Genomic DNA, 15,168 nt, shown 5'->3' on the forward strand with positions numbered 1-15,168 from the left:
ATGAACTGAACTGAATCTAGAGGTGAGGTGTACATACTGCCTAATGAACTGAATCTGGAGGTGAGGTGTACATACTGCCTGATGAACTGAACTGAACCTGGTGTACATACTGCCTAATGAACTGAATCTAGAGGTGAGGTGTACATACTGCCTAATGAACTGAATCTGGAGGTGAGTGTACATACTGCCTGATGAACTGAACTGAACCTGAATTGTACATACTGCCTAATGAACTGAATCTAGAGGTGAGGTGTACATACTGCCTAATGAACTGAATCTAGAGGTGAGGTGTACATACTTTGCCTGATGAACAGAACTGAATCTAGAGTGAGGGGTGTACATACTGCCTGATGAACAGAACTGAATCTAGAGGTGAGGTGTACATACTGCCTGATGAACTGAACTGAATCTAGAGGTGAGTGTACATACTGCCTGATGAACTGAACTGAATCTAGAGGTGAGTGTACATACTGCCTGATGAACTGAACTGAATCTAGAGGTGAGGTGAACATACTGCCTGATGAACTGAACTGAATCTGGAGGTGAGGTGTACATACTGCCTGATGAACTGAATCTGGAGTGAGGTGTACATGCCGAATGAACTGAATCTAGAGGTGGTGTACATACTGCCTAATGAACTGAATCTGGAGGTGAGGTGTACATACTGCCTGATGAACTGAATCTAGAGGTGAGGTGTACATACTGCCTGATGAACAGAACTGAATCTAGAGGTGAGGTGTACATACTGCCTGATGAACTGAATCTGGAGGTGAGGTGTACATACTGCCCTAATGAACTGAATCTAGAGGTGAGGTGTACATACTGCCTGATGAACTGAATCTAGAGGTAGAGGTGTACATACTGCCTAATGAACTGAATCTGGAGGTGAGGTGTACATACTGCCTAATGAACTGAATCTGGAGGGAGGTGTACATACTGCTGAATGAACTGAATCTAAGAGGTGAGGTGTACATACTGCCTGATGAACTGGGAACTGAATCTGAGGAGGGGTGGTGTTGATACTGCCTGATGAACTGAACTGAATCTGAGGTGAGGTGTACATACTGCCTGATGAACTGTATGAATCCAGAGGTGAGGTGTACATACTGCCTGATGAACTGAATCTGAGGTGAGGGTGTACACACACCAATGAACTGAATCTAGAGGTGAGGTGTACATACTGCCTGATGAACTGAATCTAGAGGTAGAGGTGTACATACTGCCTAATGAACTGAATCTGGAGGTGAGGTGTACATACTGCCTGATGAACTGAATCTAGAGGTGAGGTGTACATACTGCCTGATGAACTGAATCTAGAGGGTGAGGTGTACATACTGCCTGATGAACTGAATCTAGAGGTGAGGTGTACATACTGCCTGATGAACTGAACTGCCTCCTCATACTTCATCCGCCTCAGATCAGAGCCAGAGCCACCAGCACAGGAGCCCTGGAGGGGAGAACACAAAGAAACAGCCTTTACACATGCTGCTACTAATACTGGGACTTAAAGACACAGTCAGACTGCTACTAATACAGGACTTAAAGACACAGTCAGACTGCTACTACAAACCGCTCTAACCACAGGTTACTGGGACTTAAGTACAGTCAGACTGCTACTAATACTGGGACTTAAAGACACAGTCAGACTGCTACTAATACTGTGGACTTAAAGACACAGTCAGACTGCTACTGACGCTCTAACCACTGAGTTGCTGGGACTTAAAGACACAGTCAGATCTGTTACCAACGCTCTAACTACCAGGTCACCGGGACTTAAAAGACACAGTCAGACTGCTACTGAATACTGGGACTTAAAGACACAGTCAGAACCTTTAGGCCCTGGGTCAAAAGAAAACTGCACCAATAGGAATATAGTGCCATTTCAGACAAAAGCTATGAAACAGCATTCCCATATTAAGACGGGGAATTAAAGACTTCCACTGAGTGTCCTTCCTGTTATGCCCTGCAGCCCGTCTTCCACATGTTGTCACAACACAGACAGTTCCCAGGGAATGGAGTTCATTCTGGTTTGGACAAAGGAAAGCCCTGCAGCGCGTTAAGAGCTGGAACTAGTTGTGCTGTATTTGGCCACTAATATTTACAGGTAACAAATCATTAGGAAAAGCTGTCGCCCACTTTCCCCTTTTCTAGCCTTATATGGGTTGTTGCTGTGGTTACGGTAAGTCAGTGTGGAAATAGAGAGCTGAAGAGCATAACACCACGAACACAAACACGGGACTTCTAGGAATCAGTGAAACAGATGAGGTGCCTGCCTGCATAGACACGAGACATTCAAACATATTCATCTGTCTAACTCTACCCTGTCAAGCCATATCAGCCCCCAGACCACTGAGATGTTGCAGAGGTTACCAGCTGAAAGCCAAAGACTCCCCAGCTGATTAACAGGACAACAAACAGTTCAGAGTAAAGTAAACATTGGCGCCCTGTCAAAAACCACAGACGAGTCCCAGAGGACGTCTCCAGTATCGCCTCAGAGATAGACGGTGCTCACCAACCCAGATATGCTGAAAAGCTTCCTTCAGCCACACAGAGGAGGAGAAGAAGAGCCTGGGAGAAGCAGGTGGCTCCTTCAGCCAAACACAGGAGTGGGAGTGGAGAGAAGAGCTGGGGAGTGGCAGGCGGCTCCTTCAGCTAACACAGGAGGGGAGGGAGTATGGAAGAGCCTGGGAGGGAAGTAGGGGCTCCTTTCCACAACATATGAGGCAGAGTGGGGAGAAGAGCTGGGGGGAGGGCAGTGGCTCCTTCAGCTAACACAGGAGGGGAGGGAGGGAAGAGCCTGGGGAGGCCAGGGAGCTGGAAGTGCTCCTTCAGCTAACACAGGAGGGAGGGAGGGAAGAGCCTGGGGAGGCCAGGGAGCTGGGTGGCTCCTTCCCTGAAGCTAACACAGGGGGAGGGAGGGAAGAGCCCTGCATGTGCCAGAGCTGGGTGGCTCCTTCCTGTGCCAAATACAGGAGGGAGGGAGAGAAGAGCCTGGGAGGGCAGGGTGGCTCCTTCCGTACAACCAGGAGGGAGTGAGATAAGAGTCGTATGGCAGGTGTCTTTCCGTACAATACAGTGGAGGGGAGTGGAGAGAGAAGAGCCCAGAGGCAGGTAGCTCCTTTCAGCCACCACAGGAGGGAGAGAGAAGAGCCTGGGGAGGCAGGTGGCTCCTTCCAGCTGGGTCACATGAGAGGAGGGAGAGAAGAGCCTGGGGAGGGCAGGGGAGCTGGGTGGCTCTTTCAGCTAACACAGGAGGGAGGGAGGAAGAGCCTGGGGAGGGCAGGGAGCAGGGTGGCTCCTTTCAGCTAACACAGGAGAGGGAGGGAGAGAAGAGCCTGGGGAGGGCAGGAGCCCAGGCTCCTTCCAGCTAACACAGGAGGGGAGGGAGGGAAGAGCCTGGGAGGCCAGGGAGCTGGGTGGCTCCTTCAGCTAACACAGGAGGGGAGGGAGAGAAGAGCTCATGGGGAGGGCAGGGTGGTTCCTTCAGCTAACACAGGAGGGGAGGGAGAGAAGAGCCTGGGGAGGGCAGGGAGCTGGGTGGCTCCTTCAGCTAACACAGGAGGGGAGGGAGAGAAGAGCCTGGGGAGGGCAGGGTGGCTCCTTCAGCTAACACAGGAAGGGGAATGGAAGAGCCTGGGGAGGCCAGGGAGCTGGGTGGCTCCTTCAGCTAACACAGGAGGGGAATGGAAGAGCCTGGGGAAGTCAGTGGATTGCGGAGGGGGGCTCCTTCAGCTTACCCAGGAGGGGAGGGAAACAGGGCTCCTTCAGCTAACACAGGAGGGGAGGGAAACAGGGGCTCCTTCAGCTTCCTACCAATGAGCTCAACCATTATTAGTACCAAAGGCCTGGTTTAACCTCGTTTAATGGCTCCCTATTGCCCACAGTGCTCTGGTCAAAAGTAGTGCACTATGTATAGAATAGGGTACCATTTGAGACATTTTCTCCTCTACTGGCTAGCTAATATACTCCATCGGTACAGATGTGACTCGTTGTCTCTCCTCTGCCATAGAGGACACCCGAAGGAACACCAGACAGGACAGGGCTAAAATGAGCCTGGTAACCAGATCAGTTTGTGCTTCTATTTAGTCAACTCCTCTGTTATGTTGGTTGGCATGCCAACCGTAAGAACTAATGTACGGCACGGCCAACCGTAAGAACTAATGTAGGGCACGGCCAACCGTAAGAACTAATGTAAGGCACGGCCAACCGTAAGAACTAATGTAGGGCACGGCCAACCGTAAGAACTAATGTAAGGCACGGCCAACCATAAGAACTAATGTAGGGCACGGCCAACCGTAAGAACTAATGTAGGGCACGGCCAACCATAATAACTAATGTAGGGCACGGCCAACCATAAGAACTAATGTAGGGCACGGCCAACCATAAGAACTAATGTAGGGCACGGCCAACCATAAGAACTAATGTAGGGCACGGCCAACCATAAGAACTAATGTAAGGCACGGCCAACCATAAGAACTAATGTAGGGCACGGCCAACCATAAGAACTAATGTAGGGCACGGCCAACCATAAGAACTAATGTAAGGCACGGCCAACCATAAGAACTAAGGCACGGCCAACCATAAGAACTAATGTACGGCACGGCCAACCATAAGAACTAATGTACGGCACGGCCAACCGTAAGAACTAATGTACGGCACGGCCAACCGTAAGAACTAATGTAGGGCACGGCCAACCGTAAGAACTAATGTAAGGCACGGCCAACCGTAAGAACTAATGTAAGGCACGGCCAACCGTAAGAACTAATGTACGGCACGGCCAACCATAAGAACTAATGTAAGGCACGGCCAACCGTAAGAACTAATGTAAGGCACGGCCAACCATAAGAACTAATGTAAGGCACGGCCAACCGTAAGAACTAATGTAGGGCACGGCCAACCATAAGAACTAATGTAAGGCACGGCCAACCATAAGAACTAATGTAGGGCACGGCCAACCATAAGAACTAATGTAAGGCACGGCCAACCATAAGAACTAATTGTAGGGCACGGCCAACCATAAGAACTAATGTAGGGCACGGCCAACCATAAGAACTAATGTAGGGCACGGCCAACCATAAGAACTAATTGTAGGGCACGGCCAACCATAAGAACTAATGTAGGGCACGGCCAACCATAAGAACTAATGTAAGGCACGGCCAACCGTAAGAACTAATGTAAGGCACGGCCAACCGTAAGAACTAATGTACGGCACGGCCAACCGTAAGAACTAATGTAAGGCACGGCCAACCGTAAGAACTAATGTACGGCACGGCCAACCGTAAGAACTAATGTAAGGCACGGCCAACCGTAAGAACTAATGTAAGGCACGGCCAACCGTAAGAACTAATGTAAGGCACGGCCAACCGTAAGAACTAATGTAAGGCACGGCCAACCGTAAGAACTAATGTAAGGCACGGACAACCGTAAGAACTAATGTACGGCACGGCCAACCGTAAGAACTAATGTAAGGCACGGCCAACCATAAGAACTAATGTACAGCACGGCCAACCATAAGAACGTAGGGCACGGCCAACCATAAGAACTAATGTAGGGCACGGCCAACCATAAGAACTAATGTAGGGCACGGCCAACCATAAGAACTAATGTAGGGCACGGCCAACCATAAGAACTAATGTAGGGCACGGCCAACCATAAGAACTAATGTAGGGCACGGCCAACCATAAGAACTAATGTAGGGCACGGCCAACCATAAGAACTAATGTAAGGCACGGCCAACCATAAGAACTAATGTACGGCACGGCCAACCATAAGAACTAATGTAAGGCACGGCCAACCATAAGAACTAATGTAAGGCACGGCCAAACATAAGAACTAATGTAGGGCACGGCCAACCATAAGAACTAATGTAAGGCACGGCCAACCATAAGAACTAATGTAAGGCACGGCCAACCATAAGAACTAATGTAGGGCACGGCCAACCATAAGAACTAATGTAAGGCACGGCCAACCATAAGAACTAATGTGCACGCCAACCATAAGAACTAATGTAGCGCGACCCAACCATAAGAACTAATGTAAGGCACGGCCAACCATAAGAACGGCCAACCATAAGAACTAATGTACGCACGCCAACATCATAAGAACCAATGGCACGCCAACCAGAACTAATGTAAATCGGCATGCCAACCGTAAGAACAATGTAGGGCACGGCCAACCGTAGAACTAATGTAAGGCACGGCCAACCGTAAGAACTAATGTAAGGCACACGGCCAACCGTAAGAACTAATGTGCGGTACGGCCAACCATAAGAATAATGTAAGGAACTGACCAACCGTGGAGTAACCACGTAAGGCACGCGATAAACCATAAGAACTAATGTAGGAGCCGCGACCAACCATAAGAACTAATGTAGGGCACGGCCAACCATAAGAACTAATGTAAGGCACGGCCAACCATAAGAACTGCTCAATGTAGGGCACGACCAACCGTAAGCAACTAATGTAAGGCACGTCAACCATAAGAACTAATTGTAGGGCATGACCAACCATAAGAACTAATGTAGGGCACGGCCAACCATAAGAACTAATGTAGGCACGTCAACCATAAGAACTAATGTAGGGCACGGCCAACCATAAAGAACTAATGTAAGGCACGGCCAACCATAAGAACTAATGTAGGGCACGGCCAACCATAAGAACTAATGTAGGAGACGACCAACCATAAGAACAATGTAGGGCACGGCCAACCATAAGAACTAATGTAGGGCACGGCCAACCATAAGAACTAATGTAAGGCACGGCCCAACCATAAGAACTAATGTAGAGCACGGCCAACCATAAGAACTAATGTAGGGCACGCCAACCATAAGAACTAATGTAAGGCACGGCCAAACATAAGAACTAATTGTAGGGCACGCCAACCATAAGAACTAATGTAGGGCACGGCCAACCATAAGAACTAATGTAGGCACGCCAACCATAAGAACTAATGTAGGGCACGGCCAACCATAAGAACGTAATGCCAACCATAAGAATAATGTAGGGCACGGCCAACCATAAGAACTAATGTAGGGCACGGCCAACCATAAGAACTAATGTAGGCACGGCCAACCATAAGAACTAATGTAGGGCACGGCCAACCATAAGAACTAATGTACGGCACGGCCAACCATAAGAACTAATGTAGGGCACGGCCAACCATAAGAACTAATGTACGACCACGGCCGTCAACCATAAGAACTAATGTAGGGCACGGCCAACCGTAAGAACTAATGTAGGGCACGGCCAACCATAAGAACTAATGTACGGCAAGAACGTAGCACGGCCAACCGTAAGAAGAATAGAACTAATGTAGGCACGGCCAACCATAAGAACTAATGTAGCGCCAACCATAAGAACTAATAGGCCACGACCAACCATAAGAACTAATGTAAGGCACGGCCAACCATAAGAACTAATGTAGGGCACGGCCAACCATAAGAACTAATGTAAGGCACGGCCAACATAAGAACATAGGCAGAACCATAATGTAAGGCACGGCCAACCATAAGAACTAATGTAAGCCAACCATAAGAACTAACGGCCAACCATAAGAACTAATGTAGGGCACGGCCAACCATAAGAACTAATGTAAGGCACGGCCAACCATAAGAACTAATGTAGAGCATGGCCAACCATAAGAACTAATGTAGGGCCAACCGTAAGTAGAATCCAATGTACGGCACGGCCAACGGGAGTCCAGAGGCTCAACTACAGAACATACATTACAAGTCTGGGCATGGCCAACCAGAATACAGCTAACTGGCATTTCACAAGACAACTGGCTACATCCCAAATGGCACCCTATTCCCTATATAGTGCACTACTTTTGACCAGGGTTCTGGTGAGCTAACTAGTAGAGATCCAATCTGAGAGGATACACTTAGACACACAATAGAAATAAACCTGCTTCAACGTTTTTCAGACCTCAACCTCTGTGCTTTGAATAATAAACGGTGGATTAGTTGTGAAGGAGTGGCCTTGGCTAACAGTTGACTTTGGCTTGGTTCTGTCTGCATGCTGAGAGAGGGCCCTGGCCAGGCTGTAGGAGAAGGGGAGAGACTGGTGGCTGCTGGGACAGTGGCCCACAGTGGGTGGAGGACACTGCCCGTGTGATCTTGGTTCAACTGTCTCACCCAATCAGAACCATAAGACAGAAGAGTTTTAATGATCCGTACCGTCCCAGCCCGGCAACACAGTGCACCGCCACGCAGCAGCCAGGGTCCTCACGGAACCTAGTCTTCAGCAGGTTCAGCCAATCATCTACGATCTTAGTGGGAGGAGGGGCACCGTCGTCAAAGGCCCAGTCCTGGAAAATACAAAATACATTCACATTAGAAAACAATGGAACTGTCCACACAATGTGGACATTGGTCTTCGGCATCACATCATAAATAGTACAGTTCTGTCTCTCTGACAGAAACAGCTGATTAGCATTGGCACTCTGAGGGAGCCATTGTTTACGAGACCAAGCAGCTCACACTGCACCCCTACCTACTTCAAACTGAGGAACCAGACAAAGCAGAATTCCTACTGAGGGTGAATGTATTAAAAGAGTTTGTGAAGCGCTGCATGTCTGAAACAACTGGTTCCATGCCGCTGCACACTGTGAAATGAGACATCTGTACCCACGTAACAGGGAGGAACGCAGAGTGTACCAACCTCAGTCATCTAAACATGACTCGCAACATGAACCAACTGTCCCCACAGACAACACACTGTGTCCTTCCTACACTATTTCACTGTTCCTGACATCTCAACAAACACCTCCCATCCAAACAGTGGGAACATTCAGTCAGCGACTGGTGGTATCTGAGGGCCTAGATTCATCTCAAATGGTACCCTAATTCCCTATATAGTGCACTACAATAGGGCTCTGGTCAAAGGTAGTGCACAATGTAGGCAATAGGGTGCCATTTGGGACACATAACATGTTCCATCAGCACCCACAACATCAGGAAAGCCTTCTGTCAACACAGACAACACTATAAGGGGTTTGTTTATAGTTGGTGCAGAACCACAACAGAGAACAGATGTGTGGTCACCTCTTCTTCACTGAGTGAACTGTGGTGAACTGTTTGTTTTCAACATTTAATTGGTTTGGCTAGTGTACATTAAAATCAGTCGGTTGGATACAATGTATTGTTCTGGCCATGTTGGGCTACCATCCTCTATAATGACAAACACTCCTTCATTGAAGGATTAGACAGTGATGGTAGATTAACCAAGACATCCAGCACCTGGTCAGATACAGACCTAATGCACCATACAGCATCAAGGATGCTCAAACCAGCTGTTTGACTCCTCCATTGGACAGATGAAGGCTTAAAGCGGAAACCATGCGTGTCTAGGAGGGATCAGTCACACTAGAGACCCATCAGACACTATCACATCCGGCCGTGATTGGGAGTCCTATAGGGCGGCGCACAACTGTCCCAGCGTCGTCCGGGTTTGGCCGGTGTAGGCCGTCATTGTAAATAAGAATTTGTTCTTAACTGGCAAACACACACACAGAGAGAGAGAGTCATCTCTTATCTTCTAGTGGAGTGGGACTTCCAACACCACAATACCTGCTCCCAGGGACAAACATCTTGTGTGTTTGACAACAATGTGTTACCAAGACAACAACTCCCTTCAAAGCCCTTGGGGCTCAGCTGAGCCAGGGGATCACAGGCCTGGCTGGGAAAGATGTTATGATGACATCACTATTTCACACTGCCATGAATAGAAGGGTGCAACTGGGACTTTCTCTCTCAAAAAAACAAAACAATGCTGGGGTTAAGGGTCGTTCCACATGGACACTGCAGGCTGCATCCCAAACGAGTCATAGGACCCAGAGCCCAGGGTCAGGACCACACCAGGGGTCGGGGACCACACCAGGGCTCGGGACCACACCAGGGCTCGGGACCACACCAGGGCTCGGGACCACACCAGGGGTCGGGGACCACACCAGGGGTCGGGGACCACACCAGGGGTCGGGACCACACCAGGGGTCGGGGACCACACCAGGGGTCGGGGACCACACCAGGGGTCAGGGGGACCACACCAGGGTCGGGGGGACCACACCAGGGGTCGGGGACCACACCAGGGGTCGGGGACCACACCAGGGGTCGGGGACCACACCAGGGGCCGGGACCACACCAGGGCCGGGATACTCATTAGTATCGTGACAAGGAAACAAAACATCAAGCGGCTGGAACGTTTTGGGGAAAACAGACATAATGTTGGAAACATCATTATGTCGTCATCCAGAGTCACATGGCTTTTCAAACTACAGCCACAACAACCTGCAGGTTAAAGGATCAACGAGTTTGGTCTGCTTCGAGTTTACATTTTTGCCAAGGAAAAAAAATGTGCGATACTGTTAAGGTCACAGCCCTACCAGAACCTAGAGGATTCTGGTGCAAAGTAATGCAACATATAGGATATTAGGGCGCCATTTTGGACGCACACAGGATCTATTCTACCAGTAACACACACAGCAGGACCCATTCTACCAGTAACACACACAGCAGGACCCATTCTACCAGTAACACACACAGCAGGACCCATTCTACCAGTAACACACACAGCAGGACCCATTCTACCAGTAACACACACAGCAGGACCCATTCTACCAGTAACACACACAGCAGGACCCATTCTACCAGTAACACACACAGCAGGATCCATTCTACCAGTAACACACACAGCAGGACCCATTCTACCAGTAACACACACAGCAGGACCCATTCTACCAGTAACACACACAGCAGGACCCATTCTACCAGTAACACACACAGCAGGACCCATTCTACCAGTAACACACACAGAAGGACCCATTCTACCAGTAACACACACAGCAGGACCCATTCTACCAGTAACACAGGCAAAACCCACAACAGGATCCATTCTACCAGTAACACACAGGCAAAATCCACAACATGATCCATTCTACCAGTAACACACACAGGCAAAACCCACAACAGGATCCATTCTACTCTCTGTTCAATGTTCCAGGAAGGACAGGGATCCTGTACATGGCAAGGCCTGACCCTAACCTCACATGAAATGCCTTGAATTGCTCTGCATCCTGTTGTGGATATCTAAAGAAGTTGTGGGCATCAAGATAAGGAGAAGTCACCACAACACCGAAGATACAGAAATGTCCATTTTACATGTCTGTTCTGACGCCACAGAACTCCATAATGGGTGAACCTGTTGTGACAACCTTGAGAGTAAATCTCTCCCTAATAGAATCTTCGACTGTAGAGAGGATGTGGTTAAAAATAACATTTACATCTACTAAGAGGTGAACAGAGCCGCCTGGTATGTCAACAGTAAGCTATTCATATCGTGAAGCTCATTCCAAGTCCAACCAATGCAGCCCAGCGCTTGAGACAAGAGCTTGGAGGAGGAGGAGGCAGTGTTCTAATTGTGGCCCGAAGAACGTCTTGGGCCGTTTCTCGGAACCCCCAGAACAGACCTCGTCACCATGGTATCCTTCTTCCTCTGCAACTTGACTCTCATACGACAACCAGCGAGACGTTTGGCAGAGTGTAGGTCTCAAATCTGGCAGCCTATTCCCTTCGTAGTACAGTGCACTACTTATGATTAGGGCCCATACAGCTCTGCACAAAAGTAGTGCACTATATGGACACAATAGGGTGCCATTTTGGGCCACTTCCTGAATGAGTCCACAGTCCCTTTATATCAGCCAGCTGAATGTTATCACATGCTACAGAGGATGGTCTATGTTAAGTCAGTCACAAGGTGGATGGACGCACCTCTGGTACTTACCACTGTTATTACTGGTTTATATATGGCCTCCAAATATACCCACACCATTACTGATACACTGGTAAGACTAAAGAAACCTGCAAAAGCAGAGATCGAGGGAGTAACATTTCTCCATATAATGCCAATAAATAACCTCTTTGAGCAACGAAGGCATCACCAGCCATGTCAGACAGAACAGCACATTACACAGCGTGCTGAATGAGACAGACAACATGGTTTTCATCTGGAGTTCAGGGAGATGTGGAGGGGAACAGGGAACTGGGTTTCACCTGCCAGCCAGTCTCTCTCAGCTGGTGGCTAATCTTCTGCTCTCTGCTGTGTTCCTATTGAAGAGGAGGCACTGAGCCAGTCAGTCAGCAAGTGTACACGGGTACGTCCCAAATGGCACCCTATTCCCTACATAGTGCACTACCTTTGACCAGAGCCGGACTCAGTCAGCCAGGATACAAGGCTCTCTCTCACACAGGGAAGAGCAGAGAGAGGACTCAGTCAGCCAGGATACAAGGCTCTCTCTCACACAGAAGGAAGAGAAGACAGAGGACTCTGTCACTCTGATAACACAACAGACAGAGAGTGGTTAAGGGCCTATGTAACCGGGCCTCTAGTTATCTCTACATCCCTACATTCTTCTCATCTGATGCTACCCCTCCTCTGAGAGGGTACTCGCTCTCTGCTCCCAACAACGTTATTAACTCAGAGGGAGAGAAAGGAGAGAGAGAGAGAGAGAGAGAGACAGAGAGAGAGAAAGGAGAGAGAGAAAGGCGAGTGAAGAAAAAGAAAGACCAGGTGAGAGGAGAGGATGTTGGGAGACAAGAGAGGAGTAAACCATGAGGTAAACCCTGACGCTGAGCCAGATGTGTGTGTGTGTGTGTGTGTGTGTGTGTGTGTGTGTGTGTGTGTTCGGGACAGGAGGTAGTGTTTCCTCTACTCCAACACATGTGCAGCAGGGTGAGATCATGAATAACATCCTCCACATGGCAGAGAGAGAGGAAACAGGGTCAGTAGGAACATACTGGAGATTTTTTTGAAACAGAGCGAGTAGACTAGTCTCAATGGACCAGTTGAGGTACCAGTAGACTAGTCTCAATGGACCAGTTGAGGTACCAGTAGACTAGTCTCAATGGACCAGTTGAGGTACCAGTAGACTAGTCTCAATGGACCAGTTCAGGTACCAGTAGACTAGTCTCAATGGACCAGTTGAGGTACCAGTATACTAGTCTCAATGGACCAGTTGAGGTACCAGTAGACTAGTCTCAATGGACCAGTTGGTACCAGTAGACTAGTCTCAATGGACCAGTTGAGGTACCAGTAGACTAGTCTCAATGGACCAGTTGAGGTACCAGTAGACTAGTCTCAATGGACCAGTTGAGGTACCAGTAGACTAGTCTCAATGGACCAGTTGAGGTACCAGTATACTAGTCTCAATGGACCAGTTGAGGTACCAGTAGACTAGTCTCAATGGACCAGTTCAGGTACCAGTAGACTAGTCTCAATGGACCAGTTCAGGTACCAGTAGACTAGTCTCAATGGACCAGTTCAGACAGCAGTAAACTAGTCTCAATGGACCAGTTCAGACAGCAGTAAACTAGTCTCAATGGACCAGTTCAGACACCAGTAGACTAGTCTCAATGGACCAGTTCAGACAGTAGCAGGCCACGTTTCACCTCATTTTGTACCTCCTGAACACCACCAGGGTCGTATTCATTAATGCACAGCGTACCAGAACTTTTGGCACCGTAACAAAACGTCTTGCAACAGAAAAATGAAAAAAAAAAAGCTTTTCTCATTGGACAAATTCAGGTCGGTCCCCCTTCGTTTCAGCCTGTTTTGCATCCGTTTGGTTCCGAGTGAATAGAACCCTAGTGAGAGAGTGTAGAGAAGAGGGATCCTATGTATGTGTGTGTGTGTGTATGTGTATGTGTATGTGTATGTGTGTGTGTGTATGTGTGTATGTGTGTATGTGTGTATGTGTGTGTGTGTGTGTGTGTGTGTGTGTGTGTGTGTGTGTGTATGTATGTATGTGTGTGTGTGTGTATGTGTGTGTATGTGTGTGTATGTGTGTGTATGTGTGTATGTGTGTGTATGTGTGTGTGTGTGTGTGTGTGTATGTGTGTGTATGTGTGTGTGTGTGTATGTGTAACTTTGCACACCATGACTGTGATGCCATCCTTCTCCAGAGGAGTCTTGTCGTAGGTGACCTCACACACCCGCACCACTGTTGTTGCACCATACTGCTTCAGGTCCTGGAAAAGGGAGAGGTAACTTCATCAAAACCATTCATGAGTCGGAGGTGTGACAATGACAGTTGTAATAACAGTTAGATTGATTTGGTAACCGCCCTGTCACATGACAGCTAGTTACAGTGGTAATACCAATCAGACCGAGTAGGATTAAGTTTTCCCTAGATGCTGATCTTCCATCAGTTCTGGGTTTTCCCTGAGAGGCTCACACTCTGTTCTTAGAACCAAGTTTTCAGGGTTAGCCAATCACAGATTGTCAACCAATTTAAATATTAATTGTCATCAAATTCCATTCATTGTGACATTTCCATTTTCACCTAACATGAATATTGATGAAGATTAGCCCTGGGCTAAGAGCGTGCAGTGTGAACCCAGAGGAGTAATCTGATTTTAGATCAGTTACCTAGGTACCACTTCTAACTCAGCAGGATTAGACGACCGAGAGCCAGAACAGTCTGGAAGATTCCTCTCCGTCTCACCTTGATGAAGGTGATAAAAGTTGTGTTAGTGGTGTTGTGTGGAAGGTTCCTCTCTGTCTCACCTCGATGAAGGTGATAAGAGTGGTGTTAGTGGTGTTGTGTGGAAGGTTCCTCTCTGTCTCACCTCGATGAAGGTGATAAGAGTGGTGTTAGTGGTGTTGTGTGGAAGGTTCCTCTCTGTCTCACCTCGATGAAGGTGATAAGAGTGGTGTTAGTGGTGTTGTGTGGAAGGTTCCTCTCTGTCTCGCCTCGATGAAGGTGATAAGAGTGGTGTTAGTGGTGTTGTGTGGAAGGTTCCTCTCTGTCTCACCTCGATGAAGGTGTCGAGTGTGGCGTTGGTGGGGTTGTGTGTGATGAGGAACCTCATGTTCTTGTAGGAGACCTCGACGGGGAGCCGGACGGTTCATTCTGGACACACTGAGGATCCCTCTCAGGAGAAGACGCCACGACGTCGACCCAGACCCAGGGGCCCGCACCCACCCTGACAGAGGAGCACCCAGCCCACCAGCTACACTACACTGTCCTGACACAGCAGGCAGGAAGCCAGGCAGGAAGCCAAGAAGGCAGGTCACCCCTGCTAGTCTCTCTGAGGCTGAGGAACAAACCCCAGCAACAACACCCCACCTCAGAAGGACTTTACAAGGTCCTCTCAAGTCTCTCCTGTCCAGGGTG

General features: G+C 48.6%; 1 pseudogene; it reads right to left on the reverse strand.

Annotated features, from left to right (window-relative positions):
• Positions 1-1,373: 1,373 nt before the first annotated feature.
• Positions 1,374-14,903, reverse strand: LOC135535037 (protein tyrosine phosphatase type IVA 3-like; annotated as a pseudogene).
• Positions 14,904-15,168: the final 265 nt, after the last annotated feature.

Source organism: Oncorhynchus masou, unplaced genomic scaffold (genome assembly GCF_036934945.1).
Source record: "Oncorhynchus masou masou isolate Uvic2021 unplaced genomic scaffold, UVic_Omas_1.1 unplaced_scaffold_4355, whole genome shotgun sequence".
Lineage (NCBI taxonomy): Eukaryota > Metazoa > Chordata > Actinopteri > Salmoniformes > Salmonidae > Oncorhynchus > Oncorhynchus masou.